The sequence below is a fragment of the Lepeophtheirus salmonis genome, chromosome 14, assembly GCF_016086655.4.
Source record: "Lepeophtheirus salmonis chromosome 14, UVic_Lsal_1.4, whole genome shotgun sequence".
In the NCBI taxonomy this organism is placed as follows: domain Eukaryota; kingdom Metazoa; phylum Arthropoda; class Copepoda; order Siphonostomatoida; family Caligidae; genus Lepeophtheirus; species Lepeophtheirus salmonis.
In genome coordinates this window covers 19,586,913-19,602,613 of record NC_052144.2, presented here as the reverse complement: position 1 = coordinate 19,602,613, position 15,701 = coordinate 19,586,913, and the positions used below count along the sequence as shown (strand labels likewise).

The 15,701-nt window shown below is 29.8% G+C and overlaps 1 protein-coding gene across 2 annotated transcripts in view; it reads right to left on the bottom strand.

Annotated features, from left to right (window-relative positions):
* LOC121129797 (neural cell adhesion molecule L1.1) overlaps positions 1 to 15,701 on the bottom strand; it is a 297,246-nt gene that overhangs the window by 122,097 nt on the left and 159,448 nt on the right. The window lies entirely within an intron of this gene.

Genomic DNA, 15,701 nt, shown 5'->3' with positions numbered 1-15,701 from the left:
CATCGTGTCTCACGATATTTAATGGAAAAGTGGAAAACATTTTATCAGTTCGAATCGTCGCCATGTTTGTTTACTTTTTTTTTCTGTTTGAATTACCCATTTCGTCTTTGGTTGAAATTACTATATAGTGAAATTTGGATGGCATGTATATATGGGTGGCAATAAAATAAAAGCAAGTTGGTATTTTTTTGATGAAAGAAAATAAAATGCATTATAATTTTTTTACTTCAATGAAAAACTGAAGAAGATTTTTTGAAGAGTCAAGTACAATATTAAACCACTGAAAAACTGTACAACTAGTTATTAATATGATTGATATATGTTTAAATTTTTACAAAAACATATTATATACAAATTCAGTCAATTTGATTGTACGGTATTTGAACTTTAAATCGAATTTTGATATCATCAGTATAATCAATGTCAGTTGGTGAGGCTTTTTGTTAACCAGCAAATCCTTTTCTTCTTTTCGTTATTCCCTCAACGTTAATCCTTATAACCATAGAGAAAGAAATATATAGAGGCGACAATTCGGGAAATATCTTGAAATAAATTTCAGCTGTTCACAAATAGGGTATAGGACAAGGTCAGCTGTTGATAATATACTATTTATTTATTATTTTTATTTAATATTTTAGTTTTTACTGTTTAATCTTTAAAATATCTGGATCCTTGTATTTTTCTCATTGTTTTATCACTGATATGATGGATCCATAATTTGAAGTGAATTGTAGTCTTGACGTGTCACAGCGGTGGATAATACTTTGGCCCCATGAATGAATGTCTCATGTCTATAAATAGAAGAATAAAGGATAAATCATTTGTTTTGATAATAGAGGACCATTACGTAGTCATTCCACTTATGCAACGAGTTATAAGCACCTTAGTTAAAGGAAATATTTGTGAATTCAATAAGAGATACCGTCTCCATCACTCCATGCGTCTCTCAATTCATTTTTTGAATTGTCTTGGAGCTTGAGGACTTATCAGATTCGGACGCCTCATGACTTGGACTCAGAGGTATGGGAACTTGAACGCAGAAAAAGTATGTGCTATGGACATCTAAGGATCTCTGTGCACCGGTGATGGCAAAACTGATGTGATATATTTTTGTGTGCAAAGTGATACATATCATCTCCATATATTGATAATTTGATATGAAGTTGGATAGTACCAGAGCTGTGGTACTTGAATCATTGTATTATAAACTTAGACTATAAGCATGATGAATCAGACTCAACTCGGACAAGATAGCATGAGGACATGGAGAGATGGGGACTTTAAGTTGTCTTGGATCGTAAATATAGCTTTGACACGGAAAAGGTGGACTCGACTACAGTACAGGATGTTGTGTTCAAACGAAGAAGTATTCAGTTAAAAGTTATTGGGTCATCTAAGGATTTGTGTTTATTCTGTCAAGAAGAATATTATTAACAATTACCATCTCCTCTGTAGGTGTATTTTAACTACTACTTCAGTATTTATGACTATGAATAACGCAAGCTTGAGTTAGGAAGGTGAGATCAATAGACATGTTTTATAAATTAACTAAAATGGAACTGAAACTATCAACCAAACAATGTATAATAAAATATTTTAATTAATTATTATCTTAATTAACATGATTATCAATTTTATTTAAATAAAATATAAAAACTATACATAAATTACACGTTCTGAAACATTGGGTTATCTGAGCAGTGAACTGCAATCCTTTATAACTATACGACTGTATTTTTTGTCCTAGAGGTCGGAAATTATATGTATCATGGTGAGATAAGGATTATCTATTCCATCTGATGTATCTAAAGCTCGAGCTGATTACTTATTTAATTAAATTCATGTCAATATTAGTAAGCACTTCAATTAACATATATTTATTTATGTATGTTCGAAAATGAGCGTCTGTAATTGCAAAATATTTTTTCAGATGGAAATAATAAACGGCACATTGATCCAGACGGAACAATAAGACCTTTGTCAGGATTATCTCAACAATGTGAAACAGTGCTAATTTACATAAACTACACTTTATCATTTTTAGAAGAACGAACATGTATCATAGTTCTTCAACTAATAGTAGGAAGGATTTTGAGTTTTTACTCGACAGACAAGAATTTCAATAACGAAATAGCATTTACATGTCCAAAATAAAACCAAAGGAATCAATAAGATAAAAAAATAAAATAATGGAGAACTCATATATAGGTCATTTAAATTTAGAAGAATATCATTGATGTTCTAATTATTTTAATTTATTCAATTAATAACAAACAATCGAATTATATTTTGATACAATCAAACTTATTATTAGCTCGTATGGCACACATATAGTATTTATTTATTTTTGTAAAGACCCCAGATTTTCGATAGAGTGATATTCTAATATGCCAACAAGTAATTTAACTACATAGAAGATGATTCCTGAGTCAATAAGTTTAGAAATTGCAATAACATTCAAATATTCCTATAAAATCTACAAAAGTTAAGAAGTCACTTCTATTTTTTACACATAATCACTTAATAGTTCCCAATATCTATTTATAAGTAATATTAGAATAAACTTTGCAGATAAAACTGTCAAGAAAAGAGAGACACATAATGTTCAAAGTCTAGAATAATCTGCCACTTGTTTTCCAATCACAAAAGGGACTCACAAGTAATAAAGAAATCACTAATCATAGGGTGAGTCTTGAAGTGTCCAGGTTATATAATTATCCATATAGACCCGTACATTTCTACATTATAAATATATGCATCAAAAACACTTATCGATGGCGAAGCAAAGTTGACTTAGGGAGAAAAGGTATCAAGAGATTCAATTAAGGAGCAGTAGATGGAGGATGAGAGCTATTCATGGATCTTTCAGTCCATTTAGGGACATCGATAGTTCATATATGTAGAAGTATACAATGATTCCGTATAAGATCTGGAGGAATTTATATATTCTTGAGCATAGAGGCTATGATTAGCGAGGTCAGAAGTCCTTGATATGAAGCGCATTTGCACTATCCAATTTCAATACAGGATTCTTCCATTAAAGGAGATGAGATCCACCAAGTGAGGCACAACGAGGCGAGATACTTTCAAAATGAAGTTGAAGAGAGGATCAGAGGACGTATTGGATATCCAAATGCAATTGAATATGAATTCCTAGGAACGCAAAGAATGCTTTGTACGAAAGAACTATCCGAATCACTATGATTTATGTATTAGATGTATATATTGTACCAGTATTTCCATGCTGTCCACAACATTTTTTTTTCTAAGACAGTGACGGTATTAACGGGTTAATCCTGCACATAGGGAGTTATTTTTTTATTCCTTTTGGGGTATTGTTTTGGCCAATCATATAATCAATTTCAGTAACTCAGCTGATGTAAAGAAAAACAATGAGTAGGGTTAACGTTGAATAGTCCGAGTTTGTTCTTCAATCCAATAACATCCCTTTCCATGCTATTTTTATAGCAGCTGAACTCTCTTCCAGCTAAAGCATTTACTTCTAGCGAGCAAACCAAGTAGCGAAACGCGGCAGCGTTACAATTTTTTTCGCAAGATGTCGCTTTTCATTTTCCTGCCACTGAGCCTCACAAATATAAATTAACCTTCAGTTAAGTTCTTAATGCGGGAAAGGTGAATCATGATCTTAAATATAGTAATATGGATGATTATTATCCACGAAACCTCTGAAATTCACCTTTTTCATTTAGTTACTCAAAGGTTATTGTTTAATATTATTACTGTTGTGATTGCTTTGGACCTCAGGTAATTACATGTTTGGGAATCGAAGAAGTTAAATAAGTATATTTATGAACAACAGCAAGTTGCCAAGAATCCTTATTTCTTCGCCAAATCACGAGACGGATAAGTATTTACTTCATTGTCGTCATATAGAATTCAAGGTGTTAATTTTTTCTCCGAGACAGTAAGTCTTATAGTGGTGGAGGATGCTAGATATTCCCTCCTTGACCAAGGACTTTCGTGAGAGGAAGATGAAAAACACCAAACTGAACCCTCATCTATTGAAATAACCTTTCTGACTCCAAGATTATAAGACACTAGTTATCCTAATTTGATAATAATTGGGATTTACCAAAGAATATACTAGTCACTACAATATTTTTATAATCAAGCACGCTGAGGTTTTCGAAGAAGAGTTATCATTATCAGGATAAGCATACGGAAATGTGGGGATATATTATATAATATAGGAGTTGATTTTTTTACCAAAGGAAATAAACTGATATCATACTAAAGAAGATCGTAGATGATTGGGATCCAGAGTGGCCAGCTTTAGCTTTTCTGTTATAAACAATCTTGTCTTCCTGTATATCTTGTGCAAATCCATGTATAATATAAATATAACTTTAAATACTTAATATTTCATCTTAATTTATATTGTTTTCATATTGTGACTTAAAAAGTAAAAAGACTTCTGCAAATGAACCAAAGTAATTCATTACCTTAAAATTTGATATTCAAATTTTGGATTTAAATTAACTGATAGGATCAAACTGAATCCAATTATTAGACATAAAATAAAATTATTATATAAACGGTTTATATTAAACTAAATAAGATTTAAAAGGGTAGTGTAAAGTTATTTAAATTTATTAACTTCAGAAATGAGCTTAATGGCTTTTGATTTTTTTCTTTATACTTTGATAATACAATTTTTAAAAGTTCTAATATATTTTAAACTTCTTGTTGGTTGTATTTGATAGTTATTGTAATAGTAATAAATATATTTCATTTTGGAATTTTTACTATTATTATTTATAACAAGGCATAATTACTGCATAGTTTATATTTATGAACAAAAATTGAGCTCCATTTTCAAGCCAAATAACTGCAATTCCTTTTTGAACACAATTCAAATCCAGTTTTTCCTTAAGTTCAGATAAACACAAAAGACCACCATCATGGTCTAAAACAGTTTCAAACAGAGGGTCAAAATTATTAGTTGTGCTTCAGGAATTTGATTAATGATGTACTCTAAGTATCCCTTACAGACTACATATTAAGCATATTATACCAGTAGCTCGTGATACACTTGATCGTATAATATTTTAATATGCATATATTAATAATAAATTCAGTAAATACTAAATAGTCATGCATGAGATATCCAAGTTAATAAAAACTAACTGAAAACAACATTAGTAGTAAACTAAAACCACTTAAGAAATAAATTGAAAAATGTCGATTTATTCATTTATTATCATTGGAGATTAATGAGTTGTAGATCTTGTACATAGTATGCGGGTTCTTCATGAGACGATTCTCTCCAATGGCGATACATGTATGAGTATCTTCCCATAAATAAAGGAATCTGATGAAACTGGAGTTTTAAGTTCGTCTTCAGTAAAGGGTAAGACTAATAAATACATTATGAATGAGAAAGTTAATGAATCTGAAAATATAACAAAAACTAAAGAGTAAATTATTTTTGATACTCATACAATGCAGCTCATTCTTATAGCGAAACACTAAACGGATTGAGGCATACTTGATATTTCAATTTGAGCTCCTCAAAAAGGAAGTTATGAGTTCTGATTAAGGTCCAAGTCAACCCGTGATACGTTTCCCTTATACTCAACAATTCAATTTCCGTCTTCTGAACCTTCAATGAGCATCTTCTAAAATCTATTCCACAACATATTAACTCCTCCTAATTATCTTTCCATTCAATAACTAAACAGTTCCTCTAGTTTAAGCTGTTGATCACGTGGGCCCTCGTTTCGCTACTTGGTTTTTAAGCTTTAGCGAGCTGTAAATTCAAAGAGATGGCTGCCACACAATGCCAAACTGTCACCAAAAATATCTTGTCGCTTATATATATTTATTTCTCTATGACTTACACAATCATCTTTAAAAATAATTATCACGTTATGACGTCCAGTATCTGTTATGATCAGTGTTACCAAATAATCTATTTTTATCAGGTTCCTATGGACTTTATCACTTTTTTGAATTTATATAAATTATAGTACTCATATCTGATACGTTTATAATACTGTCCCAATATTGAAAAAAAAGTATCCCAGCTTGCTTTCATGCTATCCCCACACATATATTTAAATTTTAGCGGATAATTCCTTTATTATTTCTATAGAAAACATCAGTTTAATGGGTTTTATAATAATGAAAATAACATATTTTGATTGAAAAGTTCCAGGAAATATGATTTTTATGCAAACCCCCAACAATCACGACGTATCAACCACATTTATTCATATTTTAAGGAAAAATATCCTGTAGGTAAAATGGCTGTAAGGCAAAATCTACAAAAGCAAAATGGTTTAAGGCTAAAGTACCGAACAACCAAAAAAATAAAATGTAATTGGTTGTCAGCTGTCAATATTTATGCTTAATTACTTATTATCAGTGTTCTAAACGTTGATTGGTTGAGTAAAAATAAAAAAATCCCAGGAAAATAATAGCGTTGGGATTTGAAATAAAAGTAATTCACAAGCGGATCTTCTTTCATGTTCCTTTAATTGGTCAGATGGAGTTGCATTAATTAAGTATACATGTGAACATTATGTTGCTACATTTACTCCATCTAATCTAGGAATCTTCTTTGAAGTCTACATCTATGAAGTACCTATATTTCCTTCTTTAGGAAAACCGGGACACGAACGTACGCGCATTGAGTTCAATTGCATAATTTCTCCCGGGCACGTTGTATTTACACATTATAGCACGTTAATATTTGAAGAAATATATTACTATGGAAGTATTGACTTTCCAATCACTAAAATTAATTAAGTACTCGAAAGTAAATCAATCATGAAAGAAGAATGGAAATAAATTGGTTTTTTTTTATATAATCTTTGTCGAAGCGGGATGTCAGGAATTGGGTGTATGTATGAGGATGTAGTTGAAAATTGTACTAAATTATTTATGTAACAGATGTTGAAGAAACTATTCAGAGCATAATTGTCAACAACGATTCTTTAGTTAGTTCTACTTAAATCATAATAAGTATATATATATAGTTTAGCTGTCAAAAAGCTTAATATGTCCTAAATTTATATCATAAATAAAGGTCATCAAAAATATAGTACATTTTTTAGTGATTGAATGTATATATTTGGCCATTCAACACAAAAAGTGATTTTTCTACAAATAGAGTGTCAAATATAGTATTCTTACTTTACTGTCAACAAGTTATTATTATAAACTCCTTGGAAGTCCAACAAATTCCATTTAAACAAGCCAAAATTGATCGTCACAATAAAATAATGAGATAAGGATATATTTTATTTGAAAGGGGTCCAAGTGGGACCAATATCAGTGTCGTAAATCAAATAAAAAAATTTAAACTATGGCTAAAATTCTTGGTTATCTTAACTCATACCACAAACTTGAGCAAAAAGTGTATATTTGATTGAAATATGTTTATGAAATAATTAGCTGTATATATACATATATATGAAGTAAAAATAAATAAATTGGGAATTTCTCTTTTGATTTGAATGTCAATTTCAGTAGTATTTAATTAAAATTTCATATTTGTTATTTTTAAGTACAAGGTTTCATTAGGCAACCAAACGATCGCTGAAGCAAATATGTTTTTATCCGTTGTCTCTAAGTGTAAAAATGTCGGAGCAACAAGAAGGAAGGCGAAACATGTGCTATCTTCACCGCCGAAAAGACTTATGAGACCGTTGGAATCTCCATCCGTACTACCTACAACATCAATGAGTCTATTACACCCCCCATACAGCCAAGAAGAACCGAAGATTCTGTTGTAACAATATAGCTTGCCTTCTATGTGGCTCTCCTCCAGCCTTGATCCCAACCTCATGTACTTTACAGTTGAGGCGTCTTTGAGAAGAATGTCTGCTGGAATTTTCGTCCAAATTTATGTAGATTTGCTCCTATCTGCCGTCATGACAGCCTGGTACACTACAGATCCGGCCTACATGGTTAAGAGCTGCCAATATGTTCACCGGCTTGTCGATGCTATTATTGCTTGTAAAGGAAGACATATAGAATAAAAAATATAGATAAATATATTATGTAAACATATCCAAAATTTTGGTTTTGAGTTGTCTTTTCTGAATTTTATAAAAATCCGAGTTTTTTATCACTCTAATACAATTTTTGTGTCCCCATCTGTATGTTATTGTAAAATATAACCGGATTAAACCGCTTCATTAGTTTTATATATTTTAAAGACAAAAAAAATTATACTGATGAAATTCACGTAAATAATAGTATAAAATTTGAAATTTACATAACAATAAATTCTGACAACTTTTAATATGTAAAAACATTTAACAAAATTAACAGGACTTGAACAAAATTACAAGAATACATAAGGAGGATAAAGTTAAGAAGACATTGTTGGAACAATTTTTTGAGTTATACATTCTATACATACTCTCAGTGTTTTTAATTAATATATGTAATATAACAAAGTGATCAAATAAACTGATTTCCCTTTGACCTCATTCTACAAGACTGTGAGAAAAGTTAATTATGATCATATATACATATCATAGTAAAATAATTATATAGAGGTCACAAGGCATGAACAAAGTTGCCCCATTGCAATCAGTAGTAAGCTTTGTCATTAAATAAGGATATATTCAATATCTATATACTTGTCATTATTTAAAAAGAAATGGGTTATTTTGAAAGAATTTGTTTGGATTTTTTTTCTTCTGTCAATTATTTGTTGATGTATTAATATAGCAAAAACAGTCATAAATTATATATTATATTTATATTATTATAATTATTATTATATACTAGTAGCCAATAAGGGGGTCTATGCCAAATTCACACATGCCAATAATTTGTAATCCTTTATTAATTTGGTCAAAAATTTATTATTTTAAAGGTAACACAAGATCTGACCATGACTGATTTTATCTTTTTTGTTTTGTTTTTTGAACGTGTTTCTCTAGACCTTTTCATAAGATTTAAAATAAAATAAAATATGGAAGACGTAAATAAAGTTTGAGTCTAAAACTTTTATTTCATGGACTTTATGAATATAAATGCTTATTTCGACTGTAAAATTTTAAGAATGATTCTCACTGCATGTTGGTTTGTTTATAGGTAGTGGTGCTATGTCAATCCATATATATTTGGTCCAGTTCCATCTAGTGTTAGGACCAGCCCTCCGGCCTGTCATTACAATAACTCATAAAAAAAACCAACAATTGGGTGACTTAATCAAAGACTGAACTTTATAAGTTATTAGGACTGATATGGAGGACTGAACTTGACTGGACCGAGAGTGAAATGGACAATACTGCAGCCTTCAGCCACAAATAAAGACTGACACATCAATATCAATGGATCTTTGCAAACTTTTTTTTAAAGTAGATAATAATTTTTTTTAGAATTTTACGGCCTTTTTTTTTGTTTAAATGATAAATATAAAGGAACACTAAATATAATGCACGCACACAGTTTACACTCTCAATGCTACACGCTAAACGCCTGCAATATTTCATTAATAAGAGTACATTGATATTTCTTAGATAAAAAATATGAATCAGGGATCACAATATATATTGCACATACATACAAACTTTGCTTTATTCATATAGCTAGACGAGTAAAATCTGAGAATGATGACAACTTGATCTTAGTCAGAATTGCAATCCATATTAGTCTAAGGGCTAAATAAAGACAATGGATACTTAATAACATTTTTCTCCAATTGACTAACAAAGTTACCCTAAATTCCAAGATGATTTCAACAACATTTTAAAACGTTAAAATGAATATAATTTAAAGGTTACTCCACAAAGGAAAATTCATTATGTAAGCTTCATATAGAAGTAAAGCTGAAAAACACTCAACATTCTTTATAATAATATCATTTTGGCAAAATATCTTCAAGGGAATTAACCGTTCACGATAATATTAGATGCAATACTTCAATATTTAATTAATGGTTGTAATTATTAAGAAGGTTGGTTCGTATTTCAAATTAATAACGGTATCATAGCTTTCTACTAGAAGGAGAGCGCATACAGACAATATTTTGGTTCATTATTTTCCTATAAATGTTTCTATTTATGTATATCAGTGTTGAAACCCGGTCCATGATCAAATTTATTTTTCAGTTCGGTCTTAAGTGATTGTTCCTATACCAATTTGGACGGATATTTCGATTGATACCAAGAATTTTTTATGATATGACGTTGTTGTCCATACATTATGAAACACGCATGACGTCATCAGCAATGGGTATATAGAATTCGTCTAGATCAAATATTAAATTAGACCAATTTCTTAGTTCGGTCTACTAAAAATCCTAACGGTCTCAGACGGGTTTAGGATTTTCAGAACAAAATTCAGCAATAATAGATTTTATATATATATATAGGATAAGGACTCAAAAATTAGAATCCTCTTCGAGACCGATTAGCCTCATTTTTAAAAGTCTGACAATTTTTTACTAGGTGCCATTCGAAAGAACTTACAAAAAGTTAAAATTTGATGCTTGTTTTGTTTTTGTGCGATCAAAAATATCCGAACATCAAGGAAAACGGTAGAGGGTGTGCGGTCTCTTACAAATACAAGTTGATCTCCAACAAGAAGATCTTCACAGTGGACGCTATTTTGAATTGTTTTGAATGATCGCTTCTTGGCTGAATCAAGAGCTTAGGTTGAGGAAATCTTCAGGACCAAACATCCAGCTCAGTTCATGGCCCTCGACGTTGTGGGGTCCGACGACAGCAAAATACCTTCCTACTTCTTCAAGATCGTCTATTATAAGGTCTTCAGACCAAGACGGCGCCCAGGCACACACCTCCAAGAACGTGCAGCATTTCTGTAGGGAGAACATGTCTGCCTTCTGGCCGGTATACTTCTGGACTTGGTCCTAATCCGCCGTGGACCCTCTGGTCTTCCCTTTTTGGTGTGTCTAGGAGGGTAAGACAAATAAGACTTCTCACCCCAATATCGATGCTCTGAAGGCTGTTATCACGGAGATGTGGAATTTTTTTTCCTTAGACTTCATCAAGGCCAGCTGTGCTTCTGTTCGTCCTGTATTGAAACCATCATTCAGAATGGAGGGGACATATTGTATAAAAAGTGTAGAAAATTGTTGAATTACCAACTTTTGGTTCAAAAGTTTGCTATAAAAATATGTAGAAGTGGAAACGCCTTTTAAAACTTTCTCATTTTTGAATCCTCACTGTATATACATAAAGAAATAATTTGTCTTGAAGGGATAGGTGCTTTTGAAAAAATTGATATTTAAGTGTACTTTTAATGTTTATTTTAGATCAAATTATATATTTCTAATGACTTTGCTTATTATTCATTCAAAACATAATAATTAATCACATAATTACAATTTATATTCAATGGATAAATGTACATATGTATTTTTTGATTTATGAAAAAATCCTAATTAATTTACGAAATATATCGTTTGAACAACATATAAATACATTTTTCCATTCATGCGGATTCATTTGCTTAATGGTTATATTCATCCAGGTGTGGTTGTATGCACTCAATTTATGATAATGAGTCGTGATTGGTAGATTTTTTAAAATCTTTATTCATATCATATATGTAGATATATACAAAACAAAAAATAATATAATATGAAATTGCTAGGAGGAATTGCGTTGTATTAACATAGATAAGCATTTTAGCTTAAAATTAGTACTCCTAGCCAAAAAAAAACTTAAAAACTATTAAACATTCCAACAATCAAATAGTAATTCGGAAAAATTTCCCAACACTAAATAAAATAAAACATAAAAATCAATCAATGGTTTTCGATGAACGTTCATACTTCCTGACTATTGTTTTAAAAGTAGTTATATATATAGTTGACTCTGACAATTTATATTTGACAATATTAATAGTATGATCCCAGGAATCACCACCCATCCTTGGTATTTTCAATTCAAAAGCACCATATCTTGCTGCAGAGGACATAACTGTTACTCCTAGGTTTTCTCTATATAAAGAATTGGTTCTTCACATACCAATTTATTGCCAATAAGGGCTTTGGCTCTCAAAAGAGTGACATGTATTGCCCGATTTTCATCACTTTCTCGTCTTTGCCTTATAGGCAAGCCGAATAAAATTCTTGCCTTTCAGGTATTAATGTTTTTACCATATTTAGAGAAACAAATTCAATTAAAAAAGACACCAAAAGTCATGAAGGTATGAAAACATTTCAATATATCGTCGGCTTTAGTCAAAACTTTACCATTATAAATTATCTTTCTAAGTTTTGAGGGTTTTTGTGTTTCGTTTAATTTCCTTCTTTTAATTCTTCGACAGGGGTCATTTTTTTTTGCAATTTTTATTTGATTTTCTTCTTCTAATATATCAAAGATTCTAAAACAATTAACGGTGTCGGATGTGAAAGTTCGCCAAAATAGAGTTCCATTTTTCAAAATGTTCTCTATCTTCTCTTGTATGCCATCACCTGTTTCTTTTTATTTCTAAAAAATCTCTTAGAAGAATCTAGGATACAATGCTTTAGAGTAAGTATTAGCTACCCCTCCGCCAGTGTTGGGCAAGTTACTTCCAAGATGTAATATTTTTCATATCACTAGTTACTTGAAAGTAATACGTTTCTTTACAATATTACCTTCTGTGTAGAGTAATAAGCTACTTATTACCAGCACATAAAGTACACCTTACTGTGAGGTTCCTGTCTATTTCTCTGATAAATTGAAAATAGTGCGAGTATAACCACTTAAAAAATGTTGAATTATCCTACGTTGTTGCCATCTTGAAATCTCCCAACCAAATTGGCTTCTTTTCGTGTTTACTTAAAATAGTCTTCTTCTCCTCTTTATATACGGGTGTTGCGACTGTATTGTAGCTCTCATTGTAACGTGCTTTACCGGACTCAGTAATAGTAGTATATATTTAGCCTCCATTAAAATCCACTTTGGGATCTTAAATATAAATGATGAAGAAACACTCTTAAACTCAAGTTCCAATATTTTATAGTCTCAAGATGGTTCAGAGCGATAAAAGAGCAAAATCAATCCTGGCAAATTGTTTACCTCTTCCCCATGATGTAGAATCCCTTTGATTCAAAATACCAACCGTATCTAGTAAATCGAGTTCAAAAATCAATTTACGAAGAATAGACTTATTTGCATATTTTTCTGATGATTTAATATCCGCATTCTTATCTCCAATTAATAAAAATGGAGTAGGCTATTTTTTTTTTACAGAAATGGTTTTTATGCCACAAGTAGAAATCAAAATCCTATGCCATTGACTAGAGTCGTTATAAGATTTGTACATATAGAATCGATATAATTTTTCCCACAACTATTCCATCACTTAAAAAATAAAAAATGAAACAGAAAAACTTGGAGATACCTATATTTTAAATAGATCTTTAAAAAAAAAAATTATACATTGAATATTTTTCTATAATATCAGCTATGATATTCCTCATCAATATATATTATTAATAAGTTCTAAAGAAGAATGTCTTTTTTTTCATCATTTTTTAGCCTAAAAATGGAAATGCATCGGGTTCAGAACAAGATACAGAATCAATAAAAATACTTTTACATAAGTTTTATCATTCTTACTTCTAATTTGGGATTGTTTTAATGGTTAAAATATGACTCCGTAAGAGAATAGTTCCGAATTACAATACTTCCAGATATTTCAGAATTCAGATGACTGAGAGGAAAAATGAGATCAGTTTTGGATTTTGCGCTCATCTATAAAGTTGATTATTGTCTTCAATTAATTTGTACAAAAATCACTCCTTAAGTGTTTCCCTTTGTAATGAATAAGAACACAAATATATTAGAGGTTATGAACTTATACTTTTTTTTTAATTTATGCTCGGAAAAGGCTTTTGACAACTTTTATATCCAACATACCGAGTGGTCCATTAAAATCTGAACATTTTGAATTTTTAAACTTGAACTAGATATAATTTATTAATTGACAATAGAATTTCAACAAAATTAATACTATAAATAGATGTGTGTCTGAGTTCTCTTAAACAGGAATGTATTTTAGAGTGTAAAAAAATTTAAGATTTCTTGGAACAAAAAAAATATTAGACATAATTTGTCTTGTCTGATTTTATGAAAACAAATTAAAAAATGCAAATATATGTGGTGTATAAAATCATCACAATTGTATCAAAATTGCTTGTAAAAAATATTTTAAATTATATGATTTATGCAATACGTCATTATAAAAGCAGGCTAGGATAAAAAAGAAGAAATGGAGAAAAAGGGATTTTTCTTTTTCAAACTATTTTACATCATTAGAAAGGATCGTAAGATTTTTTGCAGAGCATTATAAACATTTATAACAGCAAATTATTATTTGTCAATATGGATTTATAATAGCTAGGCTTTGAGCTTTATAATGATGCTCCTCATCTAAAATTTAAGGGATTACAAGTCAGGATTTCTTAATCGAAGCAAATCTATTTTTATATTTGAGATTGTTTATTGAAATTTGTTGTATAATTTAGAGAGTGGAACTTTTCGATTATTTTAGTTTACTGATCGATTTTCAAGAAAAAAGCTCTAGACTGTTTTTATGTTGACAGTTCACTTATGTAGAGCTTCAGTATACAACATATTTGGTCATAAAAACCAATATTTGTCAAATATTGATATAAAAAAAAATATTGAATGGGTTTTTCTTTGAAAAATAAAAGTAAGCTTCAAATAAAAGTAACTTACAAAAAAAAATAATTTGATTGACTTTTTATTAAATTTGAATATTATGTAAATTTAAACGATTCCTCCTTTGTTTTTTGGTTTTTTTCATTTGAGCTTTCTTATACTATGTAATAGAATGTGCTATCTAAATGAAAGCTTTTCTAATATCCATATAATATATGTGTATGTATTCTAATTATAATGTTAGGATCGTATTTTTCCCCTATTGTACTAAATGTAAAATTACACGCTTAGATCATAGCATAGAAATAAACAAGGAAAAATAGCATACAACTGCTAAATATTTATAAAAAAATACATTTAGTTCAAACAAAGAAGATATTGGAATGATATATGTTCATTAAACACTTCAATTTTCCATTATTTTTTTGATAAATACAAAATCCTCTATAACTGTAAGTTTTCTTCGAGAATACTTATTAATTATTATATTGATAAGTATACATGTGCAACTTTTTCTAAACTCTTAGGTTTGCGGTTGTATAATATTATTATTTTTTCATTTTTATCTTGCGGTCGTAAAAATGTTTAGGTATACATATATGTGTAAAAAATTCTAATTTGCAAGTGCAAGGAAATAAAATATGATAAAATTTTATGTTGGCAATGTTTAAATATTACTGAAGGATTTAAATTATAACAGTATGATGATTTCTTATTATGGGAATAGTCCGATTGGTTGGCCACAATCATTATACTTACGATTTTTATGAAGCATTTAGATATATGTATCTTTATTAAAAAGATTGGTATATCCTTCATATAAGTAAATTAAAAGGAAGATATATTTTTAGGGGATATTTTATACAGGGAGATTGCTTAATTCAATAAAGAGATTTTGGAAAGATAGATAATTTTGAAAAAGAAAGGTTTTAAAAAAAGACAAACAGGATCCAGGGACTGTTTTTATAATTTTTTAAGCATGGTTAAGAATAAAAGTCATATATCATTACTAGTTGAGCTGAGAATAAGACGACACTTTTTGAAATCAAACAACAAAAAGAAAACTGGATTTGGATT